The 11,046-nt window shown below is 40.9% G+C and overlaps 1 long non-coding RNA gene across 1 annotated transcript; it reads left to right on the top strand.

Moving 5' to 3' along the window:
• The first annotated feature begins 5,787 nt into the window (after window positions 1–5,787).
• On the top strand, window positions 5,788–10,291 carry LOC115946640 (uncharacterized). The gene is made up of 4 exons (XR_004080688.2): window positions 5,788–5,918; window positions 6,666–6,812; window positions 7,827–7,942; window positions 10,212–10,291. It is a non-coding gene; the product is annotated as an uncharacterized lncRNA (long non-coding RNA).
• The last annotated feature ends 755 nt before the right edge of the window (window positions 10,292–11,046 follow it).

Raw genomic sequence — 11,046 nt, 5'->3', positions numbered from 1 at the left:
ATGACCTGTGCCGATGGATTTTCATGGTATTTTTATTGTGAACACACAAAAGGAGACCTCAGAAGCACTGCGTGATGTACAGCCTGGATGATTGCTGTCAGCGATATGTTCCCAGTACCCAATGTGGGAAAGGGAAATGCAAATGCAACATTTGTCTTGTCAGAAGAGGCTCTGAACTGCCTGGATTGAAGGGACAGGCTAAGTCTGCTCTCTGGATCAGATCTCTATCCATGCAGCGAAGAGCAGGATCTGCCTTTGCACTTCTTGACTGTTGGTACAAATCTGTGGTGCCTGCTCACCAGCTGGTGACTTGAGATGGTGGCTCCTGCCCCTTCACAGGGGGGAGACCCTGCATACAATTAATCAGCACTGAAAACTTGTCACCTTTCAGCAGAGAAGCTAAAAAGGCACCAGCTCTAAGTCCGACTCTCCCCTGCTGTTTTCCCTTTGCATCGGGCTGATGCCAAGGGGGACACACAGCACTGACCACTGTGCCACAGCTGCTCCAAGCTGCAGTAACACAGTGCTTCAGGGTTGTCAGTCCGGCAGCTGTCACAGTCCCTACGTGGATGCAGACTCTAAAAAAGTGTTGGAAAATGTCAGGGGTTTTATCTGAGTGACCTGCCCCTGCTGTGCAGACCAGACCTGATGCACAGCACAGAAGTGCAGCTAAGATTATGCAAATAATCATTCAACACACATGAGTACTTTTGATGAGTTTAATGATGAGAGGGAATTTATTTTTTGGACATGTGTTCATTTCTGATGCCTATGCACATGCCTGCAGGCACCAGGCTTTCATCTCCTGACCCCCTGATCTATCTGGCATAGTAGCAGGGTTTTCATTCACTCCTACACTTTGGGCTGCTATTTTAGCATTTTTGTCTTAGCACCCCATCCAATTACAGTGCCCAGCTGCATTGTCTCTTATGAGCTGTTTTCCCACGACAGTTCTATAGTGAACAAGGCAGGCAGCAGGACTACAGTGTGGTCCCCTTTAGACCTGGAGAATATCACCTCTTCTAACATCAGATGTAAAAGGACAGATCCCAGTTTAATAGCAATTGTAGTGAAATGCTGAGAGAACGGTGAGGTACCTGCAGAAAGAAAGGAAAAACGTTGATGGCTGAAGTGACAAACATTTTGATTTTATCCCTCTGTGTCTTTTCAGGTTTTACTTTGATTTTGTCACTCGCACATTTTTCTGAGACCATTTATGCTGCCAGTGAAGAGCCAACTTCATCTTTTTTTTGGAAGTAAATATAGTCTAGTTTGACAACACGGGTCAGATGTTTCCAGTTAGAAGGGGAATGGAAAAGAAGAATTCTCATTTCTTATATAAAATAAGTTTTGGTATCCCCTACCCTCTGCCTTTTTTAGCAGCTAATATGGCTTAGAGCAGGAATAAATTAATTGGCGTGAATATATTCTTGGAAGAATAGTACGAGAGGTCTCCCAAGATCTGAAGTTAGTTTTCATGTGGTAGTGTTTTACTACCTGTGCATCTGGTGTGTTTTGTGGGACATCAAGACTTAGGTCTGTGAGCATATTTCCACTTCCTAGACTCAAAGACAGCAATTAAAATTTTTCCTTCACTTAGAGACTTTCAGCTATTGCTTCTGATTTCATTGCAATTGAAGCTTAGGGACCAAGTGTATTGCTTACTGACCTCATGCTATAGTTGCAAATAGTACAGCTCCTTCTCTGCACCGCCACAGGGTGCTCATGTGAAGAGTTGCATTTCCACTCTTACCTGCTGCTTTCCCTGCCCTCAAGTGCAGAGATTTCTCACCTTCCTGCTGCCTCCTTTCCCTCCAAAAATCCAAGGGCTGCCTATATATCTGGTGCTGACAAGTTGTTCTAGATTGTCTACAAAGCTTGTGAAGTTAACAAGTGGAAACTAGCTATCAAACTTCATGAATTTATTTTGACTGTGTAGCATGGACTTTTGGAGCCATGCTATTTCTTACGACTTCTATGTTTCTATTTTTAAAAAGTGAGATTCTGCTGTTGGTGATTACAAAGAAGAGTTTGATCAACATAAAAAATCTGAAGACAAGTCTCCTCAGAATTCATCATTGTTTAAAAAACTGTTCTATTTCTAAAGCGGCCTGATGAGGAGCTGAGTCATTAATTTCGATGCTAATGGCTGGTGAGTACTGGTGAGAAGGCTGGGTATACAGTCCTATGAATCAGATGTGGCTGAGTTTAATACTGATCAGAAGATCTAGAAATGTTAAGGAAAACAGATGCACGTTTGAGTTTCATTATAGGAAACCCCACGACTATGCTATTGAGAACCTTTTCAGCTGATGAAGTGTGTGGGGCATTTCCATGGCATCTAACCAAACATGTGAAATACTGTATGAAAGAGTAAGGTAAAGATAGTTAAAGACTACAAAGTTGTTAGTCTTGTATCTGCATTCCCTGGGCAGCTGAAAGGTAGGTGGGAGATCTCTGTGTCTGTATTTCAGGTAAGATGTATGCCTAAACAGCTGTCTCTGGTATTTTTGAGCACTGCTTTCTAAAATTCTTTTTTCAGTTTGCACATGCTTTTACCTGATTCTTGGCAAGCACATGGGGCCTCAAAGACAAGTAAAGTAAAAAACCTTCAAGTTTTTCATCATTTTTCTTCTAAATCTCTATAGAGAACACCACAAGGAAATACCATCTTGTGAAGTCTTTGCTTCAACCCATTTGCTGTTTCCTGATATACTCAGTGAGGAACTACTATGAAGCATCTGATCACATCAAAGTGTGTTTTCCAGCAATATTCATGCAAAGGATCCTGAGCAGAGATAAGTTGCCTGATTTTCTGTGCTAAGATTAACAGCGTGGAATAGCAGCCGCTCCACAGTAGAAAATTCTTTTGCATTTTTCCCACGTTTTCCCATGTATCTTTGAAATGCAGACAGTCATACTTTTGAACATGATGAGAGACAACAGATGTTGTGAGATGTTTGAGGTAAGCACTATTAGAAGCAGTAACCTACCTAGGTGTGAATGAACCATACGTAGGTTCCACAAAGTAGTTTGTCCTTAATTTTAGGGTAAATCTTGCAGTGTGGATGTAATATGGAGGATACTTTCTTCAGACTGATGGACTTAATATTACCTTTATACTAATATATGGACTAAGGTCTCGGTCAAGGACCTCCAGAATCTTCCAGCATGCAAAGACTAGGTCAAGCGCAGGGCAAAGAGTTGGAAACCCGGAGGGAGATCCACTATGGTAAGTCTGGCAAAATAAAAACAGGAAAATAGCTCCTTTTGGAGATCGTGTGCTCGTAAGGAGTGGTGGGAGTTTTATGTTATCTCCTACCTACATTCCCAGGCAGAAGGCTGAGCATGCAGTACTTTTTTGCAATCTGTTCTTCTGCTTGAGAATGGTCTTGGCAGAGATGCCATATGCACAGCATTGTATTAAAAGTAGGTTTGATTATCTCTCATAGCAGTAGATGTGGCAGTTTCAAGAAAAACAGTAAAATTGGTGCACATGGAAGCTCATTTCAGTGGATGTTCCTATTCTGCTGCTGCTTCTGCTGCTGGAATGAAGGTGGCTGTGAGATAACACAGACTGTGCAGCAGTCTGTCAGCTACCTTTCTTCATTAACTTTGACAGCAATAAACCACAGCTTTTTAAAACAAAGTTCAAGTAGCCAGAGCTCTCTGTGGAAATTAATTTCCTCTGGAAGCTAGTTTCACGTAACTCATCACCTACTTCACTGCACATTATTCAGCCCTGTTGCTGGTGACAGAAGTGCTTGACAGAGCTGCTGAAACTAGGTCATGTGGTGGATAAAATATAGTCTGCTTTCCCAGGCTGTTTTTAGCATGGACCTCCTGAGATCACAGTAAATAATATATACCTGAAGGCCACTGCGGGCACTGTACAATTTTGGTCTATGAGAGAAAGAGATCGTTAATGATACAAACCCATGAAACAGGTATGCAAGGAGAAACTTTTGGCTGCCTGTCTCTGTTTCTGAGTTGTTACTGTCATGATTTTTTCCCTAAGTATGGATAAGTTCATACTGTTGGATGATGCAGTTTCTACCCTCACAGGCCTGATTCCCAGGTTGGGGATGACTTTTGAGGACTTCATTGGCGTGGTGGTAATAGCCATTGATCATCAATGCTTCAGTAACCACACTGAGAAGAGGAGCCCTGAGGGCACTACTCCTGTGTAAGAACCCAGCTATGCTTGATTACAGGGGTGTAGATGTTTGGCTGTGAGAGCATTAGTTGCTGCCAGAACAGCCATTTCATGTCTGCCCCAGAGGAAAAGGCTATGGGCCATGTGGAAGTTAATGTCTTTAAGAAGTCTTTATTAAAAGTGCAAAGTAGTGCTGTTAAAGGCTTTTTAAAAGTCGTGTCCTTTACTTGAAAAGAAACCTGCAAAGAACTAAAACAAAAAAAGAAATTCGTGATCTATTTTTGTGATGTATAATGACCTATTCCTTTCTCTTCCCTTTCCCTTTCCCTTTTCTATGCCTCCCTCAAAAGGTTAGGAGTTTTCCCAGTTATTTTTTAACAGCTTGTTATCCAGCCTGTAAAATGCTGGATTTCAGTGCTTCCCCTCACTGGAAGAACCAGGGCACTGAATCATTAATAAGACTGTCCTTTGTGCCAAGTGTTTGTTTGTGATTAATGTTAAGCAGATTTAATGAATAAAAATAAAAAAGGATTAAAAATATCATCTCTCCTAGAAAACACATCCTGCAATTTTCTTCCACAAAAAATGTATGTTTGGACAACTCTATTCACACATGTTTTTCTTTTTTCTGTCGAAGTAAACTCCAAAGAATTTTTACCCTTCCTTTCTCACCACTCTTCTTGGATGCCTTCACAGTGATGGGAGGCAACATCTGCGTGATCCCAAAGGTGAAGTTGCATGTTATGGCTGAGTCTTACAAACAACTTACATCTGCTGAGGGCGAGAGATCCTCTTCCTCCTTGTCCCCCCTACACCTGATCTTGTTCTCAGCCTTGTGCTGACTCTGCAGCTCGTAAAACTTTTTACTGAACCAGTTTCGTCCCTATACTGGCAGAAAATAAATTGCTTTTTCTGAGATAGTTTGCTGCTGGATTACTGGGTTGTATCAATTCCCAGCCACTCTCAGCAAGCACCAGAGCTGGTGGAAGGTAAGCAAGAGAGCATGTCTAAGAGTGATATGGGGAGTGTAGGACTTCCCCCTTTCAATAGTGGCAGCAAAATGTTGGGTGGGTTCAGGTGACCTGGGCTGCTTCTCCACTGAGACAGTCACTCATCACTTAAGCTATCATAACTCACGATATGTGAACTCTCAGCCTGTCTCAGGAATAAAAAGTGGATGGGCACAGAAATACTATCCTGAACATTCAGGTGAGATGAGTGTTTCTGCTGTCTCTCAAGCCACATTTCACAGGATGAGAACTGCTCTTACAGCAGCTGCTCTCTAGTAGCTGTGTGTCTCCTAGGTATGGATGGGAGTATTTCTTTAGGGGATTTCTCAGGGTACAGAGAGATGTGGATTTTGTCTTTGCAGAGGTTTTAGATAGCAGTTGGTCTGTGGTTAGCCTTGAGGTGATACTAGTCAGGGGAAAAAATGAGCAGAGGGCCTACCCACATTGGAAGCAGAAATTGGATTAGCAAATACAAATTGAAAAGGACTGTGGAGATATGAAAGACAATGCCAGTGGATCAGCTCCCAATAATCTTGCCATGCTGTCAGCGTTTCATCCCTATTGCTTAGCAGTTACATCTGTGTGTCTCCCTGTTCCTTCAATACAGGCAAGGAAGGAAGAAGAGATCCGTCCTGGGAAATGACACCTTTGTTAGGCTTCCATTGCAGTGCTACACAAAAGAAAAAAGCAGAAAAAGCTTTAATAGCAAAATAGAGAGCCCCAGCAGTCTGAGGAGCATGAATGTTATGTTGGTAGATGGGCACTCTTGCCTTTAATAGGTTATCTTCTTCCATTAGAAGACTGTTTAAATTTTGAAGTGGTGCACATATTCATGAGGGCTTTTACTGCGTGGGTTCCGATTTTCATGTGGGTTTTGAATGTGTGGGGGAAGCTAATGCATTAAGAACTGCTCATGAATCTCCTATGTTTCCAGTCTTCCCCCTGGGAGCTATTGATGGTCATTTTATTTTTCTTACATGATTTTTAAAATCGTTACAAAAAAAAAAAAAAAAAGGAAACAAGGAAATGTTTTTCTGGTTGCTTCCCAGTGAGATATCTTGCAAAGCAATACCAGGGCTGAAAATGAGAAGTAGAACATAAATTCCAAAGAGCTTAGATTCAAACCCACAGTTAGGATCCTCAAAAGTTATTTTTACCTAAGTCACAAATAAAGTTAAATCCCTGGGAAAGTAAAAGAAAAAATAGCAGAAATAAATGACAATTTTTCTATCATGATTTGGGTTAAGAGGGTTGAAACAGTTGTGCTGATGCACAATATATCCAGCGATATGACTGGCTTTCAGATGGGAGGTGGGGAACGGTATTAATGAATTATGGGTCTGATGAAAGGTCATTTTTTTTCCCCCTATCACATGGACTTCAGTCAGTGTGTCTCACTTACTCTTTTTTCTAATGAAAATGCTGTGTATTCCAAAATCTCTTTTCCCTGGTGTTTTGCAGCTAAAGGAATTTCTAATTTGCTTTAAAACTTGTTATAGGTATGAAGAGAAGTTTAGTTGTATGGAGAAAACGCTTCTCACTTTGAAGATCTCATTTGAAAGGCTGATAAAGAAATGCCCTGAAATTAAAGGTATTCTCAGGTTCAGAGAACAAAGGGGGGAAGCACACAGACCCGAGAAAGAAAGGTAAGCAACTTGTCTACCAGAGAAATTGCCTTGAACTGAAATTATTTCCCCAGAGATAATTTGGTCTTATGAGTCAAATTGTCACTAAACAAAGAGCTAAATCAAGAGTAGCAGATTGATTTTGCTTCCAGTGTCTTTCCCCCATTTTTTCCCTAATTAAAAAGTGAAGAAGGATGTGATAAATTCAGCTGTTTTTTTCCTTCAGTCTTCCTTGAAGAACCTCTTTACTGTATACATTTTACTGGTGGAGTGGAATGAAAGTCCCTAGGTTAAATTTTCAGAGATGAGCACCTATGTTCAATTTAGTTGGAAAAGCAGTGGTTTTACAAATAGTGAACATCTGCATCCTCTGCCTATCATTACAGAAAGTTTTATGTCCCGCATCTATGAGAAAAGGGTCACATATACCAATGTATATGTGAGTAAACACTCAGGTTTTTGGGTTTGGATTAGAGTGATTCAGTCAAACACATGCAGAAATTAATGGTGGGGAGGGGAAATGGAAAGTTACAAAAACAAAAAAGAGGAGTTCAGGTCTCTTTGTTCTCAACAAAAGTTTGTGTATGTGCCTTGCAATCATCTGTTTCCTCTCCTGATGCATGCATGCATAGAGACTGCATGTTTCTTCCTGCTTTTTGGTCTTGCACAGCTTTTCTTCACTGCTCCTGGACAATTTAAGCACTTTGCAAAACATTTCCCTTTTGGCTTCTCATTTTCCTGTATCTGATGCTGGCATTTCTCACCAGGTTCCTTCTCTGTTCTTCATTTGTTAAATTAACAGTTTCTCTGCCGAGTTATTTTTTTGTCTCCCCGCCACCCCAGGAGCAAGGATAACAGGGGTGCACAAAGCACATCCAAGTGTTGCTTGTATGTTTGGAGACAAGAAAAGCAAGATGCAAACTCTAAGGGAAAGCTCAGAGTTTGTGCTGTGTAATTTATGTTTAATGCTGCTGCAGAATCTGTTTTTTTGTGTCTGGCTCTTCAAAGATGTAACTTCTGTGACATGTTTTGCAGCTCCTCTTGCGTGTGAGAAAGTAAAGGACACTTTGACTCACTTGAGATCCCTCGAAATGCTAAAAAAAGAAAGGGAAGAAAAAAGTACAAGAAAAGACACTCATGGAACTGCTGAGGTGATGTAACAAGGTGTCTTTTCATGTGTATCCATTATTTTCCCTTCTATCTCATCAAAATTAAACAAATTAGTTCTATGAAGGATAAAAGCTGTAGTGTCTCCATGCCATGTTTCTGTGTTCTGGGCTTTTCTCAGGGGTTAGCACTTCAGCTATAATGAGCTTTGAGGTTTGGTGGAAGCAGAGGCAGCAACTATTTGCACATGAAATGGTAGAAGACGGTGCCTTTTCCTTGGTGAAGGCATGTTATTCTCACTTTGAGTCACAATGAAATCTTTTCAGTCAGTTTTATGGCCCCTTAAAACACCTGGGAAATGAGATGTTTCATTTGGGTTCACTGAGACCTGGTTTAATTTTTCTGGGTGTGTGGGGAGGATAGATGGTGCTGTCCACAGGACTCTTGTGCATCTCAGGAGCTGGACTCAGTCTGTTTATAGCCACATGCTATAAAGAAAGAGAAAAGCCAAGAGACAAATTCAGGGTGCATCTCCCTTGCACTCTAATGCTTATTCCCATTATGAGTTTAATTCAGTGTGTCTCTGTTCACAGCCACAATAATATGGCCTATGGTCCCTGCCTGAAGCCCTTTGCAATATAATACTGACTTGGTAATTTCCTCCTGTGACTACTAGTTCAAAGAAAACACCCTAAACCTTAATCCATCCTCTGTTGGGTTTATTCCAGGTTGAGATTATCCTGAGTGTAAATGGTAGTTAGTCATGAGGAGTCTGAACAATATGCGAGAGAATTGGTTACCTCCTACTTCATATGGTTAGAAGTTTATGTGGCGAAGTCCTGAAACTGAAATTCTGTCATCTTGCAAGCACGTAGCACAGGCTCCTTAAGTGCTCCAAGTGTGAAGAAGAGTTCACTCCTTGTGCATGGCCCTTGTGAAGCAACTTGCAAAAAGTGACAGTGAGTTCTAAGTATAATGTTCTTACATGTCTGCCATGGAAAGGACTGCCTCCTGAAACTGGCTTTTAAAGGTCTAAGTCACTCTGATCTGACCTTCCTAGTTATTTGCAAGCACAGTTTGACATTTGGATAATTAAGCACGTAATTTATGGCTGAAAAGGGAGTGCAGTTTTGGTTTGTTTTATTTTTTTCCTGGAATCTGACTGAAAATGTAGATAGGTCATGCTAATAAGAGTCCTTACATCTCTTTCTTGATTTCAGTAAACTCACCCTGAATAAGGTCATTAAAACTTATAGTCTTGGCTCTGAAAGACAGCAGGTGTGGACAATCTCTACTGAAGTGAGTTGATACTGTTGTAGGCAGAGTGCTTCAGGATAGTCTCAAAGGGGTCCCCACTATCCTTTCTTCTACATGAAGACAATGCTTATATTAAACATTTCTATGGGCAGAAATATTTTCTTTGTGGTTGGTACTATGGTTATACTTTAACAAGGTAACCCATACGGTTCCTATGAAACCACTGTTTTACTGACACAATATCCACTGTGATGAATAATATGGGTGGTCTGAATCTGAAATGGCTTGACAGGCCTGCTTTATTGGTCATGGCAAGAACACATAGCTGGGATGGGGAGATCATCTGAGTATGCAATGGGAGCACAACAGTGCAAGCAAACAAGCATCTCTGTCAAAAGAAGACAGGTTTCTGGAGAGAGCTTTCCAGCTGCAGAAAGCCACCTTTTGCTGTATTTCATAAGTCTGCATGTTTTCTGTAAGTTTCCTGGGCTACAGAATAAATACACAAAACTAGTTGTGCTGTAGAGGTTTGTTTCTAAATGTACAGTGCTAGCTAATGCATAACGGAGAGGCCTCTCGGACCAACTCTGTAGTGTGCTGCAATCTGTTTATGAAAGGGAACTCAGAACTTGTTCTTGTATTAGAAATACTCTCAAGATCTTGTAGTATCAGACCTTGCTTAGGTATGACCTTGTACTTTTTAGAGCCACATTTTCCAAACCTCACATCTGTTGCATAAAACGTGTTCTTGAACACCCAGATAGTTTACTCTGTGCCCACAGCTCAGAAGCACATTTCTGTTGCCATCTTAAACACAGTAGCTGTGATTTTCCTGAGATCCGGTAAATTTCCGTCAAAGACATGTAGGAAGTTTTCTTGATTTACATTCGATGGTATAAAAAGCCCCATAATGTACAATGTTCTGTTTTGTGATATAGTTTTAGGGTGCTGTTATTTCACATCTTTCCAATGGTGCAACTGGTTCCCCTTTCTGAATATTACAGTGAGGAACAGGTCTTGTAACGTTTGCCAACACAGTTTCTGTTTTCTCACTAGGATTGTTTCAAGTGAAGGAAAAACAGGCTGGTCTAGGAGGATGAGGTATTCCCTGCCACTCTTGAAGCGGAAAAGTTCCTGCCTTTTGTAGTGCAGAGATTTCTGTAACCAGTTTGAAGTCTTTTCTTGACATGTCAGTGCATAAGGATTAAAATAGAAAAAAAAAAGGGATGAGAATGAATTTTCTTGGCAGCACCCAGTAAAGCTACAAGGCCTTCTTGCCACATTGTGCTTTGCTTTATGGGACCCAGCCCTTTACTGACCTGCTGAACAAAGATGATCAGGTCAAATGAAGATCTGGCTTATATCTCTGCAAAAAGCCATTGGTTTTGCAGGCACATTGAGTATCTAGGCCTCAGATGAAGGCTATTTTGAAGCATGGGGAAATCACAATAGCTTCTTTTTCTTTTTTTTTTTCCTCTTCTTGGTTTTCTGATTACCTGATTGCATAAAAAACATGCAACCAGCTGAACAGTATTGAATGCTTTTTAGCCTCTAGAATTGAAAACACTCTATGTAATGGAGTTACATAGAGTTGGATGGTTTGTTTTAAGACCACAGGAAACTACTTGTCACTATTCATTAATGCGCACTTTGCTAGCTGTTTGCCATCTTCAGAAAAAGTAGATCATGAAGCAGAAAACTCCACCATCCAGAGTCTGCAATTTTATCCCACTGGTCAAACGAATACTATGCACAAATCACCATTTTCATTATCAGTGCTTGCTATTTTTTCCCAGTATTATTAAAACTTACCAGAATAAGAAAAAATGAGCTAAATCCACAGTAAGGTCATTCTGTCTTCAGAGCAGAGAGGCTGTTGCTCTTCACAATG

The sequence above is a fragment of the Melopsittacus undulatus genome, chromosome 1 (genome assembly GCF_012275295.1).
Source record: "Melopsittacus undulatus isolate bMelUnd1 chromosome 1, bMelUnd1.mat.Z, whole genome shotgun sequence".
Lineage (NCBI taxonomy): Eukaryota > Metazoa > Chordata > Aves > Psittaciformes > Psittaculidae > Melopsittacus > Melopsittacus undulatus.
This window is presented reverse-complemented; position numbering and strand designations above follow the sequence as displayed.